Raw genomic sequence first — 16,153 nt, forward strand, 5'->3', positions numbered from 1 at the left:
GTCACAAGAGACAAGGGCCCTGCAGGACTTGACATCTTTCCGCAGGGCCTGCAAGACAGAGCTGTTCCACCTGGCCTTTGGTCAGGGCGCAGCCTGACTCCCTCCTTTGGCAATCTTTACAAGACTTTAGTTTATGGTTGCCATTAATTGTGATTTTAATTCATTTTTATAATGTTTTATAATGTTGTACTGTTTTAGTGTTGTTAGCCGCCCTGAGCCCGGCTTCGGCTGGGGAGGGCGGGATATAAATAAAATTTATTATTATTATTATTATTATCTGACCATGACAAGGGACTGATGTCAATATCCCCCAATTTCAGATCACCCTCTTCCTGCCCAGTCAAGGAAACAAGGTCCAGAGTGTGGCCTGCCACAAGTGTTGGGCCGGTGACATGTAAAGAAAACCTGTGGTTGTCATGGCAGCCATGAAGTCCTGAGCTATCCCAGAGCCAGATGCTTCAGCATGGATGTTGAATTACCCCCATACCAGCAGTCTGGGAGTCCTCAATGCCAGCTCTGAGACCAGCTCTGACAGCTCAGGCAGGGAGACAGCTGGGTAGCAAGGCAGGCAGTAGAGTCCTTAATCTGCCCCATTTGTCCAGTGTCAATAACATACACTCTAGATTCCACCCTCACTCAACTGGAGGGAAAGCCTGGGGGGAGAGAGAGAGGTGGAAAACTATAGCAACTCTCCCTCCCTGACCCTCAAGTTTTCCCTGATGCTGCACCAAATACCCAGGTGGGCACAGCTGGGTTAGACCAGCACTACCCTACCCAGGGGGACGCAGGTGGCGCTGTGGGTTAAAGCCTCAGCGCCTAGGACTTGCCGATTGAAAGGTCGGCGGTTCGAATCCCTGCGGCGGGGTGCGCTCCCGCTGCTCGGTCCCAGCGCCTGCCAACCTAGCAGTTCGAAAGCACCTCCGGGTGCAAGTAGATAAATAGGGACCGCTTACCAGCGGGAAGGTAAACGGCGTTTCCGTGTGCAGCTCTGGCTCGCCAGATGCAGCTTTGTCACGCTGGCCACGTGACCCGGAAGTGTCTCCGGACAGCGCTGGCCCCTGGCCTCTTAAGTGAGATGGGCGCACAACCCCAGAGTCTGTCAAGACTGGCCCGTACGGGCAGGGGTACCTTTACCTTTACTTTACCCTGCTCATCCACCCAGGTCTCAGTGATGAGATTCCACAACAGCAGCCCGAGACCCAACGGCTGGCTGATAGGACAACTGCAGTTCCCCAGGTTGGAGCGGTGGCTGGCACATCTTATTGAGTTCATGTTAAGAAGCCACAATGCTGACCTTCAGTTAAAAAAAAAGGTAAAGGGACTCCTGACCATTAGGTCCAGTCGTGACCGACTCTGGGGTTGCGGTGCTCATCTTGCTTTACTGGCCAAGGGAGCTGATGTACAGCTTCCAGGTCATGTGGCCAGCATGACTGAGCCACTTTTGGCAAACCAGAGCAATGCACAGAAACGCTGTTTACCTTCCCGCCAGAGCGGTACCTATTTATCTACTTGCACTTTGGACATGCTTTTGAACTGCTAGGTTGGTAGGAGCAGGGACCGAACAACGGGAGCTCATCCCGTCGCGGGGATTTGAACCGCCGACCTTCTGATCAGCAAGTCCTAGGCTCAGTGGTTTAGACCACAGCACCACCCGTGTCCCACTGACCTTCAGTACTAGGCCTTAATTCTGAGTCCGTGTGAGCCAGCACTTGTAAATAATGGATTGTTTCCAACCTAATAGCAACTCGACACACTTTCATTATTCAGTTATCACTGGCTGGAAACAAATTTGTGGTTGTGTGAACAGTACCTGGGAGTCAAGTTGAGAGATGCTAGTTGCTTGAAACTCAGGGAAACTGGGGCGGAGGTTGAATTTAGCAAACCACCTTTTATGAATAGGCTAGCTACAGTATCATATTTAACATAGTACTGCCAATGAAAGGAAACATCTTGAGCACTAAGCTTATCCCTTGACTTAGGATTTATGGCTGTAAGCCACCAGTGTAAGGCTTTGATTACCATTTGATATCAATAGCAATCTACAGTGTGTGCTACGGGAAGGTGACCCGGACATCTAGGATTAAAGTATACCCCATCACCATATTTCCAACAAGAATCCTAATCCAGACTCTTCCATGCCAACTTTAACCTTCAACATGCAGCTGACAATATTCTAAAGTATAGTTATATAGTGGAGATGTTGTTTGTCCTTCAAAGATATTTCAGCTTCATCATAAATTCACATTTTGCTGATTACATTCCAGCATTGCAGTAAAAGTCTTTGTACTTTCCAGTCTTTTGCATGATCAATATTTTATTCTATTCATTCAGATATTGTAGATAGACATGCATTATTCACGCACTGGATCATCTTGTTTTTTGATGGAGATTATCATATATGCTTCCCTCGCTTGCATGAGTCACTTATTTGCCCATAAGGCTTATTATGCCATTAAAAAAAAAAATCTGTTCATTTATACTTGTCATACCCACCCTGTTTCTTTCTCATTATTACTTTAACCCCTCCTGCATTATAATTAACAATTCAGGTTGGGAAAGTAAGCAGGAAAAAAGAACCAAACGCATCAATTCTCTGTGCATTAGATTTTGTGATAAAGGCACATAAAATGTTTGTTTCTCAGTTAACAAAGGTTTGGTTCACATGCATTGAAGGGAACGGCCTCAGGCTTGCACACCCTCCCCCTGACAGTTTTTTTGATGGGAACGTAGGTCTGTGTGTGCAAAATGAGTATGCACTCCTATCACACCCTTTTTTCACAATAAAAATATCTAATTCAGTGAAATCACATGCAAATCACAGGTGTCCAACATGACTAGCCTTAAGTGTCTGGTACTAATCATTATAAAACAACTCTTTCCTATCGCAATTTGAGTTTGCACCTTAGGGCTGCGTTAGTGCTTTCTCATGTAATTAATCTAAAACAACACTACATGCAGGCAAATTGGCTTCATCGCCAAAGAATGATCACTTCATTCATGGGTTTATTCTTCAGCTTGGGTTTATTCTTCAGCAGCTTATTTTTGTGTGAGAGGCAGAAGCACAGATGAGAAGTCAATATTGGTTTAACAGTCAATCTTTCGTCGCAGGGAACTCTGGGAAGGGTAGCTCTGGGAAGGGGAATAAGAGTCTCTGAGTCTGAGGAACTCTGAACCATGACTGTTTAAAGTGGTATCATAGTGCTTTAAATGTATGGTATGAATGTGGTTAGTCTTTGTTAGCTTTTACACAGCAACTCACAGAATAGCGCCACTGCTAGAAGTTCTTCCACTAGCACATCCCCAGATCCAACCAATGCATTCAAAATTGTGTATTTATTAGGTGATCCAAAACTATTCAATAATCAGTGAATTAAGGTGTAGTACTGAATCTGAAAACAAAGTAAATCTTTGGCATTAATATATTGTATAATATATCAGTATAACTCTTGACTGGAATAGAGTAACCATGTTAAAATAAGAGTCCGGATTGGAAATTATTTAAGATCCCTTCAGATGCCTGGAACAAAAGCAAGTGAAAGCAGAGCATTTTGAAGAATATAATTTGCCAGTGTTTAAATATGCAAATCTATACGTGCCTCTTTGGGGCTGAAAGGAACCAAGCCCATCATAGAGCAACCCAGGTGTGTGTAGTCCTATGGTCTAGAATTACAGTGGTACCTCAGGTTACATATGCTTCAAGTTACATACGCTTCAGGTTACAGACTCCGCTAACGCAGAAATAGTGCTTCAGGTTAAGAACTTTGCTTCAGGATGAGAACAGAAATCGTGCTCCGGCGGCGCGGCGGCAGCAGGAGGCCCCATTAGCTAAAGTGGTGCTTCAGGTTAAGAACAGTTTCAGGTTAAGTACGGACCACCGGAACAAATTAAGTACTTAACCTGAGGTACCACTGTATTCTTAACCAGGCCAGCCACAGCTTCATGAGTTTCTAGAAATGATTTGACACTAAAGTTGCTAGTTTCAATCCAGGAATTTCATATGCAATTTTCAAAGGGTCTATGGCTGCAACATTATACTCACTTACCTGGAAGTAAGCACCAACGGGGCTTGTTTTTGAGTAGGCATGTAGTGAACTGTAATGTGAAGCTGCGGGAAATAATAGAGCTGTAGTTTTTCTTGCCTCATTCCTCCACAAGTTCTCGGCTTCTATAGCAAGCAGGATACCAAGTGCGCCTTACAGCAGATGGGGAACAGGGTAATATCCCTTGGTAATATGCCACCCTGTGCCTTTCCTCCCAGCCCTCAAAGGGCTTTGAGGAGGAGATACAAGGCCTTGGCAGGGTCCTAGAGTCCTCCTAAAGGTAAAGGGTAAAGGGACCCCTGACCATTAGGTCCAGTCGTGACCGACTCTGGGGTTGTGGCGCTCATCTCGCTTTATTGGCCGAGGGAGCCGGTGTACACCTTCCAGGTCATGTGGCCAGCATGACTGAGCCGCTTCTGGCGAACCAGAGCAGTGCACGGAAACGCCGCTTACCTTCCTGACAGAATTTATCTACTTGCACTTTTGACGTGCTTTTGAACTGCTAGGTTGGCAGTGAGCAACAGGAGCTCACCCCATCGCGAGGATTCGAACCACCAACCTTCTGATCGGCAAGTCCTAGGTTCTGTGGTTTAACCCACAGCGCCACCCGTGTCCCCTACCTTCTTCCAAAACCCCGGTAAGCACTTGTCTAGCTTCGGGAAGGAAACAGGAGGTTTCTAGGACCCTCTCAGAAACCTCATTCTTCCTTCCCGGAAGCTGGAGAAGCGCTAACAACAACAGGGCTTTGAGAAACTGCCCTCCTCAGCTGTGCGCCTGGTGCAACTGCACTGCTCACCATGCACTAAATCCACCTCTCTGGGGAAGAAAAGCAGCTGAGAGGAGCAATGATGGAAAGGAACAACTCCCATTATTCCTGACCGACCTTGCTATCTGGGACTGATGGGAACTGAAGTTGAACAGCACCTGTAGGACCACAGGTTCCTCATCCCTGTTGTAGACGTACAGAAAGCTTCTTTGGGTTGCAACATGGCAACCCTAGGTAACACTATGCGGTACAGTTAAATCCTGCCCACCTGAAGTTAATGGGATTATTCATGTGATTAAAGTAAACTGGATTTCGTCCTTCACATGCCACGGCATCTGCAAATAAGAAGGTAATTTCAGCACGTCAATCCTTTCATGAGTTTCATTCAGACACAGTTTCTAACAGGGGTCAGCAAACTTTTTCAGCAGGCAGCCAGTCCACTGTCCCTCAGATCTTGTGGGTGGCTGGACTATATTTTAAAAAAATATATATGAACGAATTCCTATGCCCCACAAATAACCCAGAGATGCATTTTAAATAAAAGTACACATTCTACTTATATAAAAACACCAGGCAGGCCCCACAAATAACCCAGAGATGTATTTTAAATAAAAGGACACATTCTACTCATGTAAAAACGCGCTGATTCCCAAACTGTCCGAGGGCCAGATTTAGAAGGCAGTTGGGCCGGATCTAGCCCCCGGGCCTTAGTTTGCCTACCCACGGTTTCTAACTTTATGGTGCATCCATTTTTGTTTTCTGTGAGGAAAGACAAAATTGTGATAAAGGTAAGTGGGCTCATTTTCAAAATCCTAATCCTCCTTTAAACTGGGCACGTTTTAAACAATTAACAATGTGAGCTTTTCCAAGGATTTAATGCCATGATACTTGATTACTATTTAACTTCTCTGATATACTAATGTAAAATTTCACACGGGGTTCATAGTTGTTGTTTTTTTAAAGAATAGTGTATGGCTTCTGATACTTAATCTAGTTCTATCCCCCCAGTAGTGTGCTATCTATAACAGCCTATAAAAACATCCATCTGTAAACACGTGGGGTTTTATTTGATGGTATTGCTCAACTAATGGAAATGCTTCTGACAGTGAAACAGGGAGAAAAATTATCTTCAACAACTTCCCTCCCTCTTGCAGCCCCCCCATGCTCCCTAAATTTGCTCCAGAGGATTTCTCAACCCTTTGGGGGGGGGGTGACAGGGAGGATAGTGCTGGAAACTGATTCCCTCCCCATTCCAGAGATGGAACCCAATGTGCTCACAGGAGGGTGCTTTTATAGACTTTGCTCTTATCAGCAGAGGGGTGTGTGACTTTTGCTGATACCATCTGCAGCCCTCCAGGGCCACATCTCACACTATTCTGTAGTGTGGGAGGCATAGGCGCCGACTCCATGGGGCCTGAGGGGGCCCAAGCCCCCTCAAAAATTATTAGTTATATTATGCTTTGTAAAATCACAAAATTATGTTGGTATTTTTTATTTTCCTTGTTTGACGATAGTTACCTTTTAAAATACATTCAGTAATGAGTTAAAACAAAGCCACTCCCGATCTAGAGAGGGGGTGGGGTTGCGGGCTCTCGACCCATCAACAATCTTGCAGGGCTGGCATCAGCCCCGCGAGAAGCAGGGATTCCCCCTAGCTCATTAATATTCACCGCCCACGGCGGCAGCCAATCGGCTGCCGCAAAGGGCGGCCCCTCACAGGTTCACTTAAGGTTGGGGCAGCCCGGGGCTCGCCCCTTTCGTTCCCCCAGCAGTAGTGGTTTGGAGGTCTTGGCCCCCCCCCAATATTTTTTATAAGTCGGTATGGGCCCCCGCCCCCCCAAATATTTTTTATAAGTCGGTGCCCCTGGTGGGAGGTGATGCTGGGGGCTGCAGGGAGAGGATGAAATCAGCAGAAATCTCTTCCCATCAATATCCCTGTCAGTGGGTTTCTTCCAATGGATAAAAGCCTTCCACAGGCAAGAGCGTTTTTTCATATGTGGAAAGTGAAATCTGGGTCCAACCTCTGAGTTGGACGTGAGTGGAAGAAAATTTGGCAATGGTCCTGCTCAGTGAGGTGTGTTAGCTATTTGAATACTATTGGGCTGAATTCTGCTTTTTATATTATTGCTGCATTGCATTTTATATTACTGTGTGTTGTTGGGTTTACTTATGTATGTTGCTTTGTGAGAATATACTCCTGAAAAGAAGGATAAAAATTTAGTAAATAAGCTATTGTAAAGAGAGCTAACTGAAGATCTGTTGCGATGTTACACTTTGCACAAACAGAAACACATATCTGAATTTCAGTACTCTTTCCTCATCAGCTCATGTCGTTTAGTATTGTCAGCACTGATTGGCAGCAGCTTTCCAGAGTTTCAGACAGAGACCTTTCCCAGCCTTACCTACAGATCCTGGAGATTGAACCTGGAACCTTCTGCATGCAAAGCAGGTGTTCTACAACTGAGCTACAGCTATGGGAGCGTTTCATATTATTTATCAGACAGAAAATGTTAACTGGACATATTCCGCCGCCCCATCTACAACCAAAGTTTAAAATACATTCACATTCTTAGGTGCCAAGATCAAAGCCTAACCCAGTGGTTCTCAAACTTTTTCAAACTTTGAGAACCACTGGTCTAACCACTGGGCAAATAGGCATCTGGATTATTTTCCAGGAAGATCCAAAACTATCCCCGAGACTGGATTTATTCTGCTGTTAGGAGTTAAGCATAGGCTGGCATGATAGACATAACTGAGGAATTAGATTACATGTAAAAGCCACTACTTCTGAATAAGTTGTGCTGAGAAAGCTTATTTGCTTCATATAAGGGGTGCAGATGGAGAGTATGGTTGGGAAAGTGTCATGTTACTCAAAAGCCCCAGAGTCAGACTCTTCCGGCACAGAGTGGACCCTCCTCTGTGTGAGAGATGGAGAGGGAAGGGGTGGGCTGTGAAAAACAGGGTGGGAACTGTTGCTAAGACCTTTGGTTTGAATGTCCTTTGTTTGTATTCACCTAGGTTTTGGTTAAATTGGAAATAATAAATTTTGTCATTTTTGTCTCATTTACCTGATGACAGAATTGTTAAGTTGATGTTAGACCCAACTGTATGATAATTGCTTTGTTCCACATGCAGGGACTGAAAATATTAAAAGAAGAGTGGGCTATACTGTAAGTAATAATTTTTTAAAAAAAATTGGAGGGAGCACCCGAATTACTGTAAGTAATAATAAAAAATAAAAACACAAAAAAATTCCTTCCAGTAGCACCTTAAAGACCAACTAAGTCAGTTCTTGGTAAGAGCTTTCGTGTGCATGCACACTTCTTCAGATAAAAAATAAATTAATTTCAGTAGTAGCATCCCAACTTTGGAATGCCCTCCCCTGAGTTGTGATCAAGCCAACACTCATGGCGAAACCTCTGCAATAGGCTAAAGTGGTGCCACTCATTTGGCTAATGCAATTACAGTGGTACCTCTGGTTAAGAACTTAATTCGTTTCGGAGGTCCTTTCTTAACCTGAAACTGTTCTTAACCTGAGGTACAACTTTAGCTAATGGGGCCTCCCACTGCCGGCACACAATTTCTGTTCTCATCCTGAGATAAAGTTCTTAACACGAGGTACTACTTCCGGGTTAGTAGAGTTTGCATCCCAAAGTGTTTGTAACCCAAGCTGTTTGTAACCCGAGGTACCACTGTATTTTGTTAGTACAGTCATACCTCTGGTTGCGTTCGCTTCATGTTGAGGAGTTTCGGGTTGTGAACGCGCCAAACCCGGAAGTATATACTTCCGGGTTTCGCCCCACGTGCAGAAGCTATATGTGCACTTCATGCATGCGCAGGAGCAATCTGTGCGCTTCGCACATGCACAGAAGCACTCTATCGCACTTCTCGCACGCGCAGTAGCGGCACTATACTTACGGACTTCTTGAGGTGCGAATGGCACCCCGAAATGGATCGCATTCATAATTAGAGGTACTACTGTATATTGTTTCCTTTATATTAAGCTATACCTAAAATAAATGTACTTTTATTGTATTTTAATGTTATTGCCTGAGCTGGGATTTTGCAAACAACGAAGAGTGTTTATTAATAATTAAAATGAATAAATAAGGTCTACCCCACCTTTCTTCCATATAATTCAAGTTGGTATCTCCAATCTTAGGCGCTGACTAAGGTTCATCAAGGTTGCTGTGGTATTTGCCTTCCAACCATGCCCTGGGACCATTTGCACAGCAGCCATGGTTGGCAGACTAATTAACTGTGACATTAGATGACTAAGAACACTGTTTGAATGCACCTGTCTGTGCAACATATTAAAAGGACATTATTACACATAGTTTCGATTGTGTAATCATCCCTTTCTGGAGGTTTTCCAGAGCCTGAACATTTTTCAAATGGCATGATAGGATTGTATTTTAGTCTCTAGTGGCTTTTAGCAGTGCCCTTGGAGGCTTTGGCATATTGTTAAGTTTACTGAAATTTCTGTTTTATACATTTCAAACCCTTTTAACAGGAGACTAGCTACCTGTTATTTTCCATTAAGGCCAAACATCTAGCTCACCTATGTATATTAGTTTGATATTTGGTCTGTAAAGATATTCAGATATATTTGTTTCAATCTACAGATGAGCCCCAATCACTCCTTCTCTGTATTGGGAAAGTCTTTTCTGCCCTTTCATTCTTTTCGTGTAGTTGATTATACCCTTTTTCTTGTTCTTTCCCCCATCTACTTTGCCTTCAATCACACATTATTTATATCCCATCTTGCTTCATGGAACCCAACAAATTGCACGTGTGGTTCACAGGTGACTGCCCATCGAGACACTGATTGGACTCAGACCTGCCTGACTTCAGAAAGGTGTTGGCGTTAAGATACCCTCAGATCATACCCTGGGACATCTAATTTTAAGCGAAATGTATGTGTGAGGAGGTTAACTCTGCAGATGGACTCTTACATCATGCAGAATTTCAAATCAAGAATATTTTGAATAATGATATAGCTAATTATTGTAATAGTTGTTATCTGACATTACTTAATTATGAGGTGACACGAACCACATCTCTCCCACATCTTTTGTTCGTAGAGAATGTAGTTGAAGCTTATGGCCAATGCAAACATTAGGCCCCATTCCCTAAATAGCATTTCTGGCCTGTGGATTGTGGTGAGAGTTTGGGACAAGTCCATGCACATATATGACAGAAGTAATGTCATCCCCATATGACACATAAGTAGCGAAGCAGTTAAGTACAGAAATTTCACAAGCACATACTAAAATAGTTGGTCCTAACCAGAGACCTGTCCACACTTCCCTTTCTTTGCGTGACTTGCCGAAATGTGACTCATGTTTCCAATTATCTGCAGACAAAGACTGTGATATAAAAAGGCTGGTCACCTGAAAGTAAACCCCTCTGAAAGTATGATTAGGGTTGGGCTGAAAGTAATGCGTGAAACGGGACTTATGCCCTTTGTAAGTTACATTTATTTAAAAGTTGATACTGCTTTGCTTTAAACAATTGTCCTTAAAAGGATCCTTTGCCGAGTTTAGTGGTGAAATGTTGTCTGGATATTCTCTGGATGTATTACTATTTGGCAACTGTTCTTCATCACCATGATTTTATAGTACAATTCACTATTTGACAGGTGACATGCACAAGGTGATGGGGCGTAGGGAGGGGGAGGAATCTGATTTGCAGAAGTGAGAGAGATATTTGGTGGCTAACCTACAGCAGTAGTAAGTATTTAACATGATCTACCAGCTGACATGCAGAAGTAGCCAGTATCTGAGAGGTGGTCCATGGCAGCCACAAACACTTGACAGTATCTGACAGGTGATATGCAGCAGCAGTCAGTATTTGACAATATAGCACAGGCAGTTTGCAAAATAATTCACTGCAATATTGCAATCACTCATTTATTCATTGTAATGGTAGAACTTCAAATTTTGGTGTAAAATGTGATCCCTTAAATTCAAAGTTTAAAATCCAAATTTCAAAATTTAAACTTTGTCAGATTTGTTTTAAAATGGAAAATTTTGTTTTCTTAATTTAAGTGAATCTGAAGTATGACAGGTATAACTCAGTTAAAGAAATAGGTAAACCAATTCCCCAAGGATTTTTGAAAAAAGTAAAATAAGATGCTGCTCGTTTAATCCCTCTCACTTCTTGGGATTAATGGGAAATGGGCAGAATAATAGAGAGGACATACATCCATTTAGTTTCATGGGGCATACTACCACGTGGTGGGTATAGGATTGCAACTTTAGCTTATGCCTCTTGAAACAGGTGAATTGTGAGAAACTACTAATTGCCATTCTAAGTCTGCATAGCCACAATGTGAGAAGCAGGCAAGTTTCAGTTAAGCAAATGATGCCTTTAGGAACTGACTGCTTTGTAGGTTAGCCTATTTATTGACGAGCAAGCTCCAGAGACATCCATGGCAATCCTAAAGACTAGTGTTGCCTTTTCTTTTGTCTTACTAGCTTCCTTATACATTTTGAATACTGTTGCTAAAATCATTAGGAACACATTGATAGTAACTGGTGTTTGTTTTTTGTTTTACAAAGAGAGCATATTCCCACTAAAAGAGATTTATTTTGATATACTGGAAATGCACGGTTTCTATAGTGCCAAACATGTTTGGTACTGTCGTTGAAAGTTATTAGCACATTGGTGATCACCACACACTTACAGCTTGATCAGCAGAGATGGCTTATGGGGAAAGCCATGCTCACTTTCCTAATGGTTAGGGGCCAAAGAAGAGTGAAGACAGTCTATATTTCGGTTCAAGTTCAAGAACAAGATTCTAAAATATACACACACACACACACACACCCCTATCTCCTTAATTTGCTTACATTAAAAAGAAGAAAGCAAACAGCCCAGAATGAAAAGGTTCAGTGATATATGGTATATAATGTATGGGATTGATGGTAAACGTGATAAATCTGTGTCTGTAATTTTCTACTCCAACGTCAAGGTAATGATTCTGAAGCTGCTGAGCCTGATGGGGCTGTAGTATAAACTTGCAGAACAAGTTGAGTTTCAGTGTTGGGATAGAAGAATATCAAAACTACAGGTTAAACAGGGTGTTGCAAGATTTAATTAATATTTGTAATTCATTCCAAGTTCCTCAGCAGAAATGGAAGCACCCATTCTACTCCAATATACCCTGTTATTTCCAAAACTGCATAATCCTGCATAAAGGTAAACATTAACTATTCAGGTTCAGTTGGGATTGGGGAAGGAGACATACTTTGCAGTACATGATAAACCTACTGGGTTGCAAGTTTTCTTCAAGATATATTGCCTACTGTTTAGCACTCATTGTTTGGAGCATGATCTTGGATTAAAAAGTACACTATTATACCATGCCAGTGCTTGTGAAATAGAAAGCTATGAATAGTTCAGGAAGATGGAAGTTTTAAAGGTAAAGGTAAAGGTACCCCTGCCCGTACGGGCCAGTCTTGACAGACTCTGGGGTTGTGCGCCCATCTCACTTAAGAGGCCAGGGGCCAGCGCTGTCCGCAGACACTTCCGGGTCATGTGGCCAGCGTGACATCGCTGCTCTGGCGAGCCAGAGCTGCACACGGAAACGCCGTTTACCTTCCCGCTGGTAAGCGGTCCCTATTTATCTACTTGCACCTGGGGGTGCTTTCGAACTGCTAGGTTGGCAGGCGCTGGGACCGAGCAGCGGGAGCGCACCCCGCCGCAGGGATTCGAACCGCCGACCTTTCGATCGGCAAGTCCTAGGCGCTGAGGCTTTAACCCACAGCGCCACCTGCGTCCCTGGTGATGGAAGTTTTACTGAGTCCTATTATTAGCACATTCCAACACCATGAAATGCTGAGGATGAAAAGCCTATAAATTGTTTTCTGGTGGCCCACATAACACAGTTTGGGAACCCCTGATCTAGGGCACCCTTTCCCAATCTAGTACCTTACAAATATTAGACTACAACTCTCATCATCCCTAACCTTTGGTGATGAAAGTTGCAGTCCAACAATATCTGGAAGGCTTATCTAGCACATACGATAGTGAACAACTTAAGTTCTCTTAGCCATTCACATAAACCACTCATTAAGAATCAGTAGTGATTTTTAAAAATTGTTTATTTAAAAAGAATGCAATTTCTTTTCAATTTCTTTTCTTTTCAAATTTAACAAGGTATCAGCTGCATTTATTTTAGCTCAGTAAGGATGCTATCCAATACATACTTACCTGGGAAAAAGCGAACTTAGTGGGATGAACTTCTGCATAGACAAGCATAGGATTGAACTGTACATTGTTTTTACCATATTTGCTTTACCTTCATATTTTAATGTTTCCCCTCATCATTAGGTATAAAAAATTGCAGATCCGTCTACTACATTAAGCCTTAGGAAAGAATTATAACTACCCATGGAGAATTTGATACTACAGTATTCAGTCAATTTATTTGGCTTTTCTTTTGCATGAGCTCCTAATTTAACTGAATGTTTAAGTGACTGGACTTTTCAAAGGACTATATGCACAAGCAAATGATGCTGGCTAGGTGGAATAGCCACCCATGGTTTGAGAACTGCAACTGCAAAACTGTTAGTCATATATGACTATGCTACTCTTCCTCATGAAGGTTGGGTTAAAATGGATAGGGAATCTAAGGCTTAGAACCCAATTACAGCCCTCCAGGCCTCTCACTATGGCCTTAGGGCTCTCACAAGGCCATTTCCCCCTTGACACTCCAAGCCCCTAACTGGCCACGCTCCATGCCCTCCCCTCAAGTGTTTTGTCTAGCTTGAATGTGTCCAATGTTACATCTGAACACCAACTCCCACCTGCGCCATCTGGAATGTGTTTTAAAATCTTCTGCGGTATAAATATTATCATGCCCTGGAATAGAGAATTCAGGTGCTGAATCCTACTAGCCATGTAGGCAAGATAAGCAAGAGTTGAGGTATCGGCTTACTTGGGGAAACCCTGAGATATGCAGAACCAAAAAAAACTTTAGAAAAACAAACCTAAAGGGGCATGCTCCCTTGAATAGCCTAAATATGACTGAACATGCTCAATCACCAAAGATTTTTCTGTTGGCTTCTTTGTCAACTACTGATGTTCTTATGCTGTGGTCATTAGTGTTTATTTTCTACCAGAAGGGATTTTATTCCAATTACAAAATTGTGATTTTATTTCCTTACTGCCATATTAGATTGTTGTGTATTTATGTGGTGCTGGTTTCAATGTTTCTGTAAACTGTTTTGAATAATATTCCACAAGATAATGTGGGATATAAATTATTGAAATTATCAAGTAACAATGGTTACTTAAGTAGATAATTTCCAGGAACGTTTCGATCATGCCGTCCTGCATTTTCCATAGGCTCAAGTCACCCTCACTTTTGGGTCATTAGCAGCAGCTTCTTCCTGCCTGTTGTGCAACCTCAGTCACTGCTACTAATACATAGCTCAGTGAGAGGCAAACACATGCAACAGATAAATTATGGGTTGAGCCATTCATACCTGAGACAGGGACTCCTGTCCTTCCTGCCACCTTTCATTTGGTGGATGAATACACTGGTGCACCATTACAGCTACACTAAAATCCTAGTTTCCCCCATTATTTTTTCATGGGTAGTTCTCACTTGAGCTGCTGTGCTCATGTCCAGTTGCAGGTTTCCCACAGGCATCTTGTCAGCCACTGTGAGAACAGGAAGCTAGACTAATGGGCCACTGGTCTGATCCAGTATGCTTGTCTTTATGTTCTTAAAGAGCTCACATCTCCAGGCAAAACAAATACACTCCCCCCCCCATTCAAATATAAGTAATGGGCCTTGACTTGCACAAAATAAACAGCCCCCCCCATAACCTCATCACTTAAAAAATAATAATCTGTATTTATTTAGCTGGACATCCATGACTGAAGTCCCATGCCATGAAATCCTATACATTTATGCTCAGATGCAGGACTGGGTTCAACTGAGTTTTTACTTCTAGGCAAATGGGTACATCATTGCAGCCTTAATCGGTCATTTGTTTTATCCATAATGAACAGCTCAACTGCCCATAATTTACCTGCATGGGAAAAGCACATATACAAATAAAGGAAAGAGGGGAAAGTTTCTTCTTAAACACCGCACCCGTCCCCTGAAAACAGCCTAACACAGCACCACTGGGGAAAGGGTGCTGAAAGGACTGCCGCCTTAATGGACCCAAGCAAAGGCTGCCATCCTATGCGCACGCTGCCTCAGAAGCACGACTGAACTCCGCGGGGCTTCCGAGTAAACAGGGAACAAGGTTCGGGGCTGCACGACCCACTTAGGTATGCAGCCCTGAGTTCCCCAGTAAAATGAACTAAATGAGTCTGGCGTTTACTGTATAAGCCTGGCAACCAGGCAACGTAGCCCCTGCTTTCTTGCCGGGCTTCGGAGCAGCGCCTCACCTTCCTCAGCGCCTGCCAGAAATGCCAAGACATGGAACACGGCGGCCGAACCCCGCCCAGCTGAGGGGTGGAGTCGAATCCAGGGGCGGGAGCAGAACCCGCCTACGTTCAAGGCTGAACCTTTCCCGCCCCTTACTCTTTTTAGCTCAGTGGCTAGCTCGGGCTGCCAATCAAATGGAGGCGAGCCCCCATCCCCCCAACCCGTATCTCTCTTCCTCCTACTCCTCCCCCACCACCACCACTAACCGTGGCGCGCGCGCGCGAGCGCCCATGAAACGGCAGCTGTTGGGGCCAGCCGAGCCGGGTAGATGAGAGCGCGCGTGCGCGTGCGCGAGCAGGGTGTTGGTGGGAGGGAGGGAGTTAAAGAGAGAGAGGGAGGGAGGGGAAAAAAAAGCGAGGTGGAGAGGAAACAAAAACAATCGCCCGGGCGCCGCCATCTTGGGTCTGTTCTCGACACCACGCAAGTGAATGGGTAGCTATGAAATTACCACAGGGGCGCAGCAAGGTAGGGAGGGCCACTCAGCGCTGCCAGCCGGATCTGGGGGACGATAAAGCCGGTCCTTTCGCCCTCCTCCGCTCGCCGTTCCCCTTCCGGCGTCGTCCTGCAGGAGAAGCTGCTCGACTCGGCCCTTCCTCCTTCTCCTGCCGCTCCTCAGCTCTTCAACTTCATCACCGCGGGCGCAAAGTTGGGCTCGGCCGCCTTGCCGGGCCGGACGCCGGAGCAGCAGGTTCTTCTTCGCAGCCGGGGAGGAAGAGCTAGGAGAAAAGGGGGCGGCGGGACTCGGGAGAGAGAGAGGGAGGCGTCGAGCCGCCGTCGTGGTAGTCGGCTTCGTCGTCCGCCGTGGTCGCCCCTCTCTCTTCTTTTTCTCCGCCCGTTGTGTGGGAGGCACAAGGGGGCGAGAGCGAGGATTGACCAGGCTCCGTGACCTCCTCG

At 44.3% G+C, this 16,153-nt stretch overlaps 1 long non-coding RNA gene across 1 annotated transcript; it reads left to right on the forward strand.

Annotated features, from left to right (window-relative positions):
• Positions 1–8,304: 8,304 nt before the first annotated feature.
• On the forward strand, positions 8,305–16,153 carry LOC310834074. The gene is made up of 2 exons (XR_014559085.1): positions 8,305–12,232; positions 12,615–16,153. It is a non-coding gene; the product is annotated as an uncharacterized lncRNA (long non-coding RNA).

Source organism: Podarcis gaigeae, assembly GCF_964106915.1.
Source record: "Podarcis gaigeae genome assembly, chromosome: 1".
In the NCBI taxonomy this organism is placed as follows: Eukaryota; Metazoa; Chordata; class Lepidosauria; order Squamata; family Lacertidae; genus Podarcis; species Podarcis gaigeae.